The sequence below is a fragment of the Amphiura filiformis genome, chromosome 15 (genome assembly GCF_039555335.1).
Source record: "Amphiura filiformis chromosome 15, Afil_fr2py, whole genome shotgun sequence".
In the NCBI taxonomy this organism is placed as follows: domain Eukaryota; kingdom Metazoa; phylum Echinodermata; class Ophiuroidea; order Amphilepidida; family Amphiuridae; genus Amphiura; species Amphiura filiformis.
In genome coordinates, this window is record NC_092642.1 from 12,140,723 (window position 1) to 12,156,264 (window position 15,542).

Below are 15,542 nucleotides of genomic sequence, written 5' to 3' on the forward strand. Positions count from 1 at the left end.
AAGTTCTAAGTATTGCAGTTATCTGTTTGTTATATAGGCCTAACCCAGATTTTTTAGATTAAGTTCCTACAAGCCTCAAAATTCGTTTTCTTCTTTTTGTCTCTTGAATTGCACTAAATCAAGTTTGATTGCGTGATTTGGAAAATTTAAGTCGAGTGTGAATATAAGAAATATCCAATATGTTGCATTCAAGATCCCATTGTATTGGCACGATTTTGTGAAAGTTATATACCTCAATACTAACTTGGTTTTATACTGTTTAAATCCGGTTTTACATATTCCGCTATAGAACAGATCACGTATATCTCCGCGTCAATATGCGCCGCCAATATTAAAATGTTACATACATTACACGTGCTTATAAAATAGTCCATGTAATATATATCCTCCGCATGCAATTAATATGTTGCTTTCAAAATCAATACATTTCAATTCACTGTAAATTGCAATATGTTTCAAATGTGTTTTGATGTTTACGTGTCGAGAACATGTTTTGACATTTTACAATTTGTAAATTGGTTTTGACAAATACGAAATTGATTTATCTGATGTGTAACAAAGCAGTGGTTTGTTTCTTTTCTTTCAAATATATTATCCATAGCGCACGTTTCGTTGACAAACATATTAATGGGACATGTGTCAAGCTGGTATGTTCTAATTATCTACAACAAGCTTGTTGATATTTGATGTGTGATATTAAAACGTAGGAGGCATGACGCATAGACAATAACATGTTATGTGATCAGAATTTGATCATAAAGAAAGTTTAGCAATATACCCGCGCATGAATATTGTATAAAATACAGTTATGAGTAATGTAATAGAAAAGACAAGTTTTTTTGTCATACAGTGATATAAACAACCAAAATAGCAATTAAAAAAAAGCATAATTTATAGGTTTGTCACCAAAATCAAGATCTGAAATAAATTGAATCTCCTATAGAGTAGCCCTCAAGACATATTCAAGGGCCTCTTTTACATGTATTATGTCATTTTTACTCTGGGTTTAACACGTGTTTAGTGAATGCAAAACACAGATGTTTTGTAACAGGAGGTTAAGTTTAAAAGTGCAGGTATAAAAACGCTGTAGAAGTATGATGTAACAGGATTAATTACCGTAGCAATGGGTTTACACTATTTTTGAATGTATTGCCTTGCACTAGTCGTTGTCAAGGAATGTGGATAAAGACCGGGATCGCAATTCTATAGATATTTCACATTGTGCTGAGTTCATTGTATACATGTTTCACTCGCCCCTGTAAGACTAGTGTCCTTGAAAAGAGCGGTATTGCATAAATCAATGATTCTACATGTGCATACTCATGTGATGAGTGCGGCCTGATTATAGTGCAGGGCAATACATTCAAAAATAAGATAACCCCATTGCTATTGTAATTAACCTTACATCACTATTTCTACGGCGAATATAGTGTTGCAAGTTTGATTATTCCGAAGCAGCAAAACTCGTGTACATACTTGCGATTAAAAAATCCAGAATGAGTTTCTTTTCCACGAGCAGATATTGACAAATAATAAAAGCTCTTAGTGAAAACCATGTTATTTGTTTTATATGGAGCTTCTTTTTAATATTAAGAATGTTCAACATACGTACCCCAAGACAAATATTTTTATTTCTACATTTTTGGTGCGAATTTTCTATAAAAAAACCCCAACCATCACCTTTCTTTTTAATTCAGCAACTTCTGTCATAACATATTGTTTAAAAGAACAGATTTGTCTTACCATGGTATATATTTTGCACACAAGGCGCCTTGAAGCTTATCTATATTGAGTAACATTCTCGCGTGTTACTTAACACTTCAACCTTTACGCATGTATCTTACTTCATACCCTATAGTCGTTAGTATTGGCGCTTGAAATCTGATCAATGTGGTGCATCGTTTTATGTTGCTCTAGAAAGAACGATCCAGATTATTGGTCAAAAAATATTGTTCGCGACTCGCGACCAGAGTATATATACATTATAAGATAATATTGCGCAGACGACAAGTCCGTAGTTTTTTCCACTTAAATGAAAAAATATCAAAATTGTGTGAAATTTTATGAACAATTTAAAATTCAGAAATAAAATACATCCAAGGGAACAGAAACATTAATCTAACAACGCTTTTAAAAGGTGTTGAAATCTATGAAAATATATTAAGTGACTTCTTGTTCGATGGAAAGCTTCAAACTCTAGCATTAACACGTCTTGAGAAGCGTAAATCAAGATGGCCGCGAATAGAAACAGTAGACAACTTACGATATCATCTGCAAGTTAATTATTTCCTATGTTATATGAAAATTGAGACTGAGGATGGTGTCAGATTTTGAAAACAGATTTTGTTATAATTTTCCATCTTATTTTTTCTGGTAAGAAGTTTGTTTTAATAAGAAACATATCAATTTTCCGAGGCACGGTGGATAGAATTTGCCAATGTTATTGTTCGTTTGCATGCATGTGCGTTGTGTGTAAGTAATATGTACTTCTGTGTGATTTCCCAGCCGTGTGTAATCAGTATGACTTATTAAAGAACTCAGGTAGTATAATAGTGATGTAGGTAAGTAATATATCAAAATCAAACACTTCCGAGTACGGTTAAATTAACATTTTGTTAGTGCATATGATTATAGTGTAACATGAACCGTGTAAAACGCACAACACACGGAGCTTTCGGAATAACATGGTTATTATATAATCCATACAAATGAATATCAGGTATCATTTTAAGTAGAAATGCGATTTTCATGATTATTTTTCATCGTACTTTTGTATGTTTCTTTGATACCTGTTCATGTGATATGAATTGATTTTATTATAGGTAATGATGAAAAACGAAACGAGATGTAAAAGGAGAAGGAAGATAAACAGGTGATTTATCTGAACTATCACAGTAGAATTTAAATGTTGCAATATGTGTTTGCTTTTTAAACCTGCATGTAGCCTTCATAGTTACCAAGCCCAATTCTAAATTTAATATAAAAAGTAAGATTTGATGGTGATGCATGAGAGACAGATTAACATGTAACACGATGATGTATGCAAGTGATGTTGAAAGAGTATAAAATAGTTTGCTATTTTACTGATTGTGCAAGTTATCCCTTATTGACAAGTTATATGTACATGCACCCTTGTTATCTTCAGTAGATAACACATACAATACAATATCGTGTTATCTACAGCTATCTTCAGTAGATAACACATACAATACATATCGCGTTATCTATAGCTAATCTTCAGTAATAATAATCATAATGTGAATTTCTAATGCGTACATCTCCACCAAATCAATGGCGCTCAAGGCGCGATACAGAGATATTATCTTACAATACATAATAGAAATTAATTTACATTACAACTTAATCTACACATGAACAACAATCAATAGGTTAACAAAAATATGGTGATGCACATCAGTAAAATGCTTCTTTCATTTAGAGCACTATACAATACATCTTGTGTTGTCTATAGCTATCTTCAGAAGATAGCCCATACAATACACCTTGTGTTATTTACAGCTATCTTCAGTAGATAGAATATACAATACATATCGTGTTGTCTATATCTATCTTCAGTAGATAGCATATACTACATATTGTGTTGTCATATCTATCTTCAGTAGATAGCATATACTATATTGTGTTGTCTATCATAGCTATCTGCAGTAGATATAGCACAATACAATACATTTTGTGCTGTCTATAGCTATCTTCAGTAGATAAGACCACTATACAACATGTGTTGTCTATGTAGTTATCTTCAGTTTAAATAGCACTGCACAATACATCTCGTGCTGTCTACCATAACTATCTTCAGTAGATCGCACTATACAATGCATCTTATGTTGTCTATGGCTATCTCCAGTAGATAGCACCACTATACAATCTATTTTGTGTTGCCTATTATAGTTACTATTATACATATTATAGAGCACAGGTTACAATACATTTCGTGTTGTCTATTATAGCTATCTTCAGTAGATAACACTGCACAACAACTGTCTATATTACTGACTGCATAACACCTGATCGTCTTGACATTAAGGACACGCCAACTGTTATACTTGCGTGCATATTGCATTAGCGACTTGTCTTTTCAAGAAGATGGACACTTGTCTCATGGGATAAAACTGATTTCAGCTTTTTAAGATCAAACAGGGAAAAGAAACGAAAACATCACACGTACATAAGGCACAGCTCTTTCGACCCAAGAAAGGTCAAGAGTTTCCACAATTGTTGTTTTCTAAAACAGACGCGACTTTCACCATAAAATTGAATTTCAATATGGTTGTGGTCATCTGACAATTGCCAACGACGATGTTTTATTAATTAAATTGTATCTGAAATTGGGCATGACTGTCGCCACCCCAACGATTAGGATCAGAGTTGGGTTTAGGTTAGGATTAGAGTTAGGATGGCAAGTGCTCCTCTAGTATCAAAGATTTTATGTGGATTTGGATATGAATTCCTTATTTTTATCTTTGTGTTTAATTATAAGAAATGGAATATGGTCATATGACCACTTCTTGAAATGTACTTGTAATCTGTCAATCGATAAGGGTCCCTATGGCTGGTCAAATAATTATACGGTCAGTTGTGTAAAATATAACTCCACTGAATTCTAACCGTCTTAATGATTCTTCTGCATACGTTTGCTGCAAGATGTAATTTGCGCAGAGAATTAATCAACACGAGATACAGAACGACTTGTTACCATTTATATTGACGCTTCTGATTGTAACACGCAGCATCTTGCATATTGAATACACCCAGCTTGTAAATTTAACTCTACAATAAATTATCTGCCTTATTTGGTTCCTCCGCGTTATTTACTGCTTTGTTTGCATGAAGCGTATTCTGCACTGTATTGATTGACATATGAAAGCTACTAGCCTATACTTATAGGTTGAAGTTCATTCTCTTCTATACAGAATGTTTGGCAAATGTGTACATCCAGGGTTGTCAATTTAATTCTACGGTTTTTATTCCTGTCATATTATTTATCGCTTCTGTGTTATTGTTATTGGATTGATCGGTAGAAGAAATCTTATAGGTTCAAGTTCATTGTCATTTTGTTTTATACAGAATAACAAAATGTCTAGTAAATTCGCCAGCTCGGCTGTTTTTTCCCCATATTCTTCTGTTTTTTTTATAATAATCTTTAGCAAAGATTGTCTACAGCTATCTTCAGTAGATAGCGCTGTGTAATAAATCTCGTGTTGTCTATCATGTCTAATATAGCTATATTCAATAGATAGCACTACACAATACATCTTGTGCTTTCTATATAACTGTAAACACTGCATAATACACCCCATGTTGTATATTATAACTATCTTCAGTAGATAGCACTGTATAATACACCCCATGTTGTCTATTATAGCTATCTTCAGTAGATAGCACTGCATAATACACCCCATGTTGTATATTATAACTATCTTCAGTAGATAGCACTGCATAATACACCCCATGTTGTCTATTATAGCTATCTTCAGTAGATAGCACTGTATAATACACCCCATGTTGTCTATTATAGCTATCTTCAGTAGATAGCACTGCATAATACACCCCATGTTGTCTATTATAGCTATCTTCAGTAGATAGCACTGTATAATACACCCCATGTTGTCTATTATAGCTATCTTCAGTAGATAGCACTACACAATACATTTCGTGCTTTCTGTATATCTATCGTCAGTAGATAGCACTGCACAGTACATCTTGTGCTTTCTATAATAGCTATCTTCAGTAGATAGCACTGCACAACAACTGTCTATATTACTGACTACATAACATCTGATCGTCTTGACATTAAGGACAAGCCAACTGTTATACTTGCGTGCATATTGCATTAGCGACCTGTCTTTTCAAGAAGATGGACACTTATCTCATGGGATAAAACTGATTTGAGCTTTTTAAGATCAAACAGGGAAAAGAAACGAAAACATCACACGTACATAGAGCACAGCTCTTTCGACTCAAGAAAGGTCAAGAGTTTGTACAATTGTTGTTTTCTAAGACAGGCGCGACTTCCCCCTAAAATTGTATTCAATATGGTTGTGGTCATCTGACAATTGACAACGACGATGTTTTATTAATTAAATTGTATCTGAAATTGGGCATGACTGTCGCCACCCCAACGATTAGGATCAGAGTTGGGTTTAGGTTAGGATTAGAGTTAGGATGGCAAGTGCTCCTCTAGTATCAAAGATTTTATGTGGATTTGGATATGAATTCCTTATTTTTGTCTTTGTATTTAATTATAAGAAATGTAATATGGTTATATGACCACTTCTTGAAATGTACTTGTATTCTGTCAATCGATAAGGGTCCCTATGGCTGGTCAAATAATTATACGGTCAGTTGTGTAAAATGTAACTCCACTGAATTAATCTATAACCGTCTTAATTCTTCTTCAGATATACGTTTGCTGCAAGATGTAATTTGCGCAGAGAATTAATCAACACGAGATACAGAATACTTGTTACCTTCTATATTGACGCTTCTGATTGTAACACGCAGCATCTTGCATATTGCATACATGTAGCTTGTAAATTTAACTCTACAAGAAATTATCTGCCTTATTTGGTTCCTCCGCGTTATGTACTGCTTTGTTTGCATGAAGCGTATTCTGCACTGTATTGATTGACATATGAAAGCGACTAGCCTATACTTATAGGTTGAAGTTCATTCTCTTCTATACAGAATGTTTGGCAAATAGTGTACACCCAGGGTTGTAAATTTAATTCAACGGTTTATATTTCTGTCATATTATTTATCGTCTCTGTGTTATTGGATTGATCGGTAGAAGAAATCTTATAGGTTCAAGTTGATTGTCATTTTGTTTTATATAGAATAAAAAAATGTCTGACAAATTTGCCAGCTCGGCTGTTTTCTGTATCCCATATTCTTCATGTATTTTCTTTAATAATCTTTAATAATCTTTAATCTGAAGATTGTCTATAGCTATCTTCAGTAGATAGCGCTGTATAATAAATCTCGTGTTGTCTATCATGTCTATTATAGCGATCTTCAGTAGATAGCACTATACACAATACATCTTGTGCTTTCTATATAGCTATCTTCAGTAGATAGCACTGCATAATACACCCCATGTTGTATAATATAACTATCTTCAGTAGATAGCACTGTATAATACACCCCATGTTGTATATTATAACTATCTTCAGTAGATAGCACTGTACAATACATCTCGTGTCGTCTATTATAGCTATCTTCAGTAGATAGCATTGCACAACAACTGTCTATATTACTGACTGCATAACACCTGATCGTCTTGACATTAAGGACAAGCCAACTGTTATACTTGCGTGCATATTGCATTAGCGACTTGTCTTTTCAAGAAGATGGACACTTGTCTCATGGGATAAAACTGATTTCAGCTTTTTAAGATCAAACAGGAAAAGAAACGAAAACATCACACGTACATAAGGCACAGCTCTTTCGACTCAAGAAAGGTCAAGAGTTTCCACAATTGTTGTTTTCTAAAACAGACGCGACTTTCACCATAAAATTGAATTTCAATATGGTTGTGGTCATCTGACAATTGCCAACGACGATGTTTTATTAATTAAATTGTATCTGAAATTGGGCATGACTGTCTCCATCTCAACGATTAGGATCAGAGTTGGGTTTAGGTTAGGATTAGAGTTAGGATGGCAAGTGCTCCTCTACTAGCATAAATCTTGTGTGGGTTTGGATATAAATTCCTTATTTTTGTCTTTGTATTCAATTATAAGAAATGGAATATGGTCATATGACCACTTCTTGAAATGTACTTGTAATCTGTCAATCGATAAGGGTCCCCATGGCTGGTCAAATAATTATACGGTCAGTTGTGTAAAATGTAACTCCACTGAATTACCGTCTTAATTCTTCTTCTGCATACGTTTGCTGCAAGATGTAATTTGCGCAGAGAATTAATTAACACGAGATACAGAATACTTGTTACCTTTCATATTGATGCTTCTGATTGTAACACGCAGCATCTTGCATATTGCATACACCCAGCTTGTAAATTTAACTCTACAATAAATTATCTGCCTTATTTGGTTCCTCCGCGTTATTTACTGCTTTGTTTGCATGAAGCGTATTTTGCACTGTATTGATTGACATATGAAAGCTACTAGCCTATACTTATAGGTTGAAGTTCATTCTCTTCTATGCAGAATGTTTGGCAAATAGTACATCCAGGGTTGTAAATTTAATTCAACGGTTTTTATTTTTGTCATATTATTTATCGCATCTGTGTTATTGGATTGATCGGTAGAAGAAATCTTATAGGTTCAAGTTCATTGTCATTTTGTTTTATATAGAATACAAAAATGTCTGGCAAATTCGCCAGCTCTACTGTTTTCTGTATCACATATTCTCCATGTATTTTCTTTAATAATCTTTAGCAAAGATTATCTACATTATCTGCAGTAGATAGCGCTGTATGATAAATCTCGTGTTGTCTATCATGTCTAATATAGCTATCTTCAGTAGATAGCATAACACAATACAGCTTGTGCTTTCTATATAACTATCTTCAGTAGATAGGACTGTATAATACACCTCGTGTGCTATCTTTAGTAGATAGCACTGCATAATACACCCCATGTTGTATATTATAACTATCTTCAGTAGATAGCACTGTATAATACACCCATGTTGTATATTATAGCTATCTTCAGTAAATAGCACTACACAATACATTTCGTGTTGTCTATTATATAGCTATCTACAGTAGATAGCACTGTATAATACATCTTCGTGTTGTTTATTATAGCTATCTTAAGTAGATAGCACTACACAACAACTGTTTATATTACTGACTGCATAACATCTGATCGTCTTGACATTAAAGACAAGCCAACTGTTATACTTGCGTGCATATTGCATTAGCGACTTGACTAGCTCTTTCGACTCAAGAAAGGTCAAGAGTTTGTACAATTGTTGTTTTCTAACACAGGCGACTTCCCCCTAAAATTGTATTCAATATGGTTGTGGTCATCTGACAATTGGCAACGAACGATATTTTATTAATTAAATTGTATCTGAAATTGGGCATGACTGTCGCCACCCCAACGATTAGGATCAGAGTTGGGTTTAGGTTAGGATTAGAGTTAGGATGGCAAGTGATCCTCTATTAGCATAGATTTTATGTGGGTTTGGATATAAATTCCTTATTTTTATCTTTGTATTCAATTATAAGAAATGGAATATGGTCATATGACCACTTCTTGAAATGCACTTGTCGATCGATAAGGGTCTCTATGGCTGGTCACATAATTATACGGTCAGTTGTGTAAAATGTAACTCCACTAAATTAATCTAACCGTCTTATTTCTTCCTCTGATATACGTTTGCTGCAAGATGTAATTTGCGCAGAGAATTAATTAACACGAGATACAGAATACTTGTTACCTTTCATATTGATGCTTCTGATTGTAACACGCAGCATCTTGCATATTGCATACACCCAGCTTGTAAATTTAACTCTACAATAAATTATCTGCCTTATTTGGTTCCTCCGCGTTATTTGCGGTTTTGTTTGCATGAAGCGTATTCTGCACTGTATTGATTGACATATGAAAGCGACTAGCCTATACTTATAGGTTGAAGTTCATTCTCTTCTATACAAAATGTTTGGCAAATAGTGTACATCCAGGGTTGCAAATTTAATTCAACGGTTTATATTTCTGTCATATTATTTATCGCCTCTGTGTTATTGGATTGATCGGTAGAAGAAATCTTATAGGTTCAAGTTCATTGTCATTTTGTTTTATACAGAATTAAAAAATGTCAAGTAAATTTGCCAGCTCGGCTGTTTTCTTTTCCCCATATTCTTCTGGGTTTTTTTTATAATAATCTTTAGCAAAGATTGTCTACAGCTCCCGGCTACAGCTATTTTCAGTTGACAGCGCTGTGTAATAAATCTCGTGTTGTCTACCATGTCTAATATAGCTATCTTCAGTAGATAGCACTGTATAATACATCTTCGTGTTGTTTATTATAGCTATCTTCAGTAGATAGCACTGTATAATACATCTTCGTGTTGTTTATTATAGCTATTTTCAGTAGATAGCACTGTACAATACATCTCGTGTTGTATATTATAGCTATCTTTAGTAGATAGCACTGTATAATACATCTTCGTGTTTTTTATTATAGCTATCTTCAGTAGATAGCACTGTATAATACATCTTCGTGTTGTTTATTATAGCTATCTTCAGTAGATAGCACTGTACAATACATCTCGTGTCGTCTATTATAGCTATCTTCAGTAGATATCACTACACGTGCTTTCTGTATAGCTATCGTCAGTAGATAGCACTGCACAGTAAATTTCGTGTTGTCTATTATAGCTATCTTCAGTAGATAACATTGCACAACAACTGTCTATATTACTGACTGCATAACATCTGATCGTCTTGTGGATTTGGATATGAATTCCTTATTTTTGTCTTTGTATTTAATTATAAGAAATGGAATATGGTCATATGACCACTTCTTGAAATGTACTTGTACTCTGTCAATCGATAAGGGTCCCTATGGCTGGTCAAATAATTATACGGTCAGTTGTGTAAAATGTAACTCCACTGAATTAATCTAACCGTCTTAATGCTTCTTCTGCATACGTTTGCTGCAAGATGTAATTTGCGCAGAGAATTAATCAACACGAGATACAGAACGACTTGTTACCATTTATATTGACGCTTCTGATTGTAACACGCAGCATCTTGCATATTGAATACACCCAGCTTGTAAATTTAACTCTACAATAAATTATCTGCCTTATTTGGTTCCTCCGCGTTATTTACTGCTTTGTTTGCATGAAGCGTATTCTGCACTGTATTGATTGACACATGAAAGCTACTAGCCTATACTTATAGGTTGAAGTTCATTCTCTTCTATACAAAATGTTTGGCAAATAGTGTACATCCAGGGTTGCAAATTTAATTCAACGGTTTATATTTCTGTCATATTATTTATCGCTTCTGTGTTATTGGATTGATCGGTAAAAGAAATCTTATAGGTTCAAGTTCATTGTCATTTTGCTCTATACGGAATATAAAAAAAGGTCTGGCAAATTTTGCCAGCTCGATTGTTTTCTGTTTCCTACATTCTTCATGTATTTTCTTTAATAAACTTTAACAAAGGTTACTGAACCTCTGTACTAAATACATAATATTACTTCTTTGATATGTCAGTTTTGCTTTTTCCCCTGCCTCTCTCTCCCGTCTCTATAGACGAATCCAAATACACGCATTCCTACACCTGACTAGTAGCCTTTAGTTGGGTCCCCGTCGGCTACAATGCATCCAAAATGTGAAATGATTCGGCCTTGGCGGAAATTTTAAACTGCATTCCATCACCCGTTTTACACCTTCTCGAAAACACAGGTAGACAAAAGAATGATTTAATAGTTTACAACACAATACAGTTCCAACAGTTGTGCAAATAAAAGCCGCATTACAGAGAAGGTCGAGGAGGGTTAATAGAATAATACAATAGAGATAATTCCGCAGGACTGGTAATCCCGTCGCATCTATTCATAGATGTACAAATGGATGAACAAAAGGACTATGTATGAATAGATGCGACAGGATTACCTCTATTGTATATATTATTCTATTAACCCTCCTCGTCTTTGCATCTTCTCCAGGTGTTAGGCGGCTTTTATTTGCACAATCGGGCGCTCAAAACCCCAGGTTGGTGCCACCGGGAAACCAAAGATGGCCGACCAAATCCTGACCATGACTTGGCTCGTTGGATTCGTCTATAGTCTCTCTAGTCGACTACTCTCGTCACCCGTCTCTTTCTCTCTCTCTCCTTTTTTCTCTTTCCTCTCTTTAGAATTTCCTCTCCTCTAATATGTCTCTTTCTTCTCCAATCTCCCCCCTCTCGCTCAATGGTCGACAATACCTCCCTTTCTCGTCGACCCGTCTCTCTCTACCCCCTTCTCACCCTCTTTGTCTCTTCCTAGTCTGTATCAAATATACCACCAGTTAATTTGTTCTTCAAATACCCCTGTTTTGTTTCCTTTTTTCTCCCTGTCATTCGTTATACATGTTGATCTATCACGTTCTTGCATATAATCGCTCATATACCCATATAATATTGTCACTGTTCTCTTTCCCACTGTCTCTGTCTTTCTATCTACCCTCTTCCCGTCTCAGGCTCCCCCTCCCCTTCTCTCTTTCTTCCCCCCTCCCCTTTGTCTCTTGCCCTCGCATTAATTCTCTCATTTTTAAAAGCTTGTACAATCCAACTGAGTGGAGTATAATACTTCAAAGGTCCAATCATGTTACACTGTTAGAACACTAGGTAAAAACCGCTTGGTTAAACATTTTACCTAACTGTGGGAAAAATGTTACCCAACATTGAGTTATTTTCAGTAATTTGTCTAATGTTGGGTAAAATGTATCCAAGATTTGGGCAAAAAACCTTACCCAACCCATGAAGGTTATTTATATGGTACCCAGGGGTTGGGTAAAATTCTATAACCAATTGGGATTTACCCAATGTTCTAACAGTGTATATCTCAATCGTTAACTCGACTTTTAAACCTCATTTTCCTCTCCGCCTTTCACATCCACATGTAAGTATATTATATGTATTCTGAATAGTATTGATTGGTACAAGATATCTACATCGTATAGGTTCAATCTACTTGCTACAGCGTGTTTAAATATAGCAACAACAATCAATGGGTTACATGTATGTAAGAGGTTCGTGTAGGTTAGCACAATGGGCCAAACAATACACATAATAATTATGATGAATATCAAAATATTTATCAACACTATGAAGAGAAAAATAGATGAATTAAGATTATCAATCCCCACTGGTATTGGTTTAATTGCATGGACATATTCAGGAACACGCACACACATGTACGTATACATATGGTCGGTATACCTAAATAAACATATGCGGTTTATGCACGTCGATTCAAAATACATAATTACGTGTATGTATATTATCTGTATTATATAGATGAAGATTAACCCCTGCTATTAACCACCGAAATTAACTTCTCGCGGCTACAGATCTGATAAAGGTGTGTAAAATGCACGTAAACATATGAACAACGCAGTAAACGCACCCCTGCACAGCCTCACAAAAATACAAATAAATATATATATATATCTGCACATGTTGTATCATAATAATGAATCATAGTGCATAAATAACAAATGTATCTTCAGTATAGCAAATGCTATATTCCTTTAGCAAAAGCTTATAGATTGATAAGATAATCAATGTTACCATTATATCTTCAGTATGTAGATGCTATCTTCATTAGGAAGGCTTTCTTTAGTGTAATTCATATTATCCATATCTTTATAGCAAAGTCAGTTATCTTCAGTAGATAGCAGAATCTGATAGAAATGCTTTTAGCAGTAATAGCTGAGGTAACCGATATTATCAATATCTTCATAACCAGGCAGGTTATCTTCATTAGATAGCAGATGCTATCTTCATTAGGAATGTTTTCTTCAGTAGATAGCTGAGCTAATTAATATTGTCCATATCTTTATAGCAAAGACAGTTATCTTCAGTAGATAGCAGCATCTGATATCTTCATTAGTAATGCTTTCTTCAGTTAATAGCTGAGTAACCGTTTTTATCAATAGCTGAGCTAATTAATATTACTATATCTTTATAGCAAAGTCAGTTATCTTCAGTAGATAGCAGCATCTGATATCTTCATTAGAAATGTTTTCTTCGGTAGATAGCTGAGATAATCGATATTATCAATATCTTCATAACAAAGCAAGTTATATTCAGTATACAGCAGATGTTATCGTCATTAGAAATGCTTTCTTCGGTAGATAGCTGATATCGTTATAAAAAAAAGCAAGTTATCTTCAGTAGACAGTAGATGTTATCTTCATTAGAAATGTTTTCTTTCGTAGATAGCTGAGCTAATCGACATTACTATATCTTCATAGCAGATCATATCTTAAAGTCAGATATCTTCAGTAGATAGCAACATCTGATATCTTCATTAGAAATTCTTTCTGCAGTAGATATAGCTGAGATAATGGAGGCTATAATATCTTATAACAAAGCAAGTTATATTCAGTAGATAGCAAATGATATCTTTATTTGAAATGCTTTCTTCATCAGTTGAGATAATCGATATTATAAATTGATATTATCAATATCTTAATATCAGAAAAAGCTATCTTCAGTAGATAGCAGCTGTCGATGTAGTATCAATTTTGTACACATGCGTGTGCGTATATCTACCAAAAACAAAGCAAAGTTACAGGTCAAAAGTCCGAGGGGTCATTAGTCCCAAAACACAATAAAAGTATTACAAACCCTATTCCTTACTCTAACCCTAAATTTCACCATAGCACTAACATATGACCTAAACCCTAACCCTATCCGATAACCTAACCGTGACCCGAATCCTAACTCTGACCTTAACCTTAGCTTATAACTCTAACACTAACCCTAATGTTAACCATATAACCCTAACGCTAACCCGAACCCTAATAAATCCTAACCTAAAATGCCACTAAGCCATAACTTTAACCATCTTCGAACTAATGACTCTTTGGGATAATGGGCTGTTCCCGTAAATTCACACACCCAACAACTATACTGTTTTTCCGAGTAAAAGACAGCATCTATACATAATCTATACATACTAGATACAACATATTTATTTTAGTGGGATAAAATAAACAATATCATGGGGAATAAATTATACTAATGTACTTGAATGATATTTGTAAAAAGCTTCATGCTGAATATCTATTCAGAGCATAAAACCTTATTAATATAAACAAATAACCGGATATGTATAGTATTATAAATGTGTACGTGTATAACACATATCATGACATAATGTGTGTATTATGTTTATTTTTAACCCTACTTTTAATACAGTTTTGACAACGTAAGGCCAGCCAAAGTCAAATCTGAATCCTACTATACTCTTAATATCCCTCGGCAAATAATCATAAACTATAATTTAATTTTGCGAATAACGACAGTCGTTTAGCTAAACCATACAGCCCCTTAGTGATAACAGTACACATTTATAATGTAAACCACCAGCATGCATGCATATATCCTACCTGTATACACAACGCTATGTCGCTTATTGCCTCCGATCTGTCAAATCACGTATAAGTCATCCACGAGTATATCTACTGAAGATAGCAATGCACATACACAACGACCTGCCTTTAAAACAGTCCAGATACGATAATGCAGGAAAACCGCCTAAATCTTCTTCTCCTGGAGGATTTCACGCGCACTTTACCTTGTTGAAGGCTACAAGGTGGATGGAGAGTACATATGAGATGATGGTGTGACCCCACAAAATTAGCTCCCCGGGGTTAGGGAGAAAGCATGAAATCCTGATCTTTGCAAGCAGTGATATAGATGTTCAATTTGAAGAAGCGGCTGGTAACACAGGCTGTCGCTCTGTGCATGCAAGTGTACGCTAGAGCAGCATGCATGCATACGGCGAACGAGCTAAATTTAATGCAGCGGAACAGCCCCTCATGAAT

The 15,542-nt window shown here is 34.6% G+C and overlaps 1 protein-coding gene across 1 annotated transcript in view; it reads right to left on the reverse strand.

Annotated features, from left to right (window-relative positions):
* LOC140171258 (follistatin-related protein 5-like) overlaps window positions 1–15,476 on the reverse strand; it is a 199,074-nt gene extending 183,598 nt beyond the window's left edge. Inside the window, 1 exon segment of the mRNA XM_072194488.1 lies at window positions 15,105–15,476. The gene's annotated coding sequence lies outside the window, so the exon portion shown is untranslated.
* Between the last annotated feature and the right edge of the window lie 66 nt (window positions 15,477–15,542).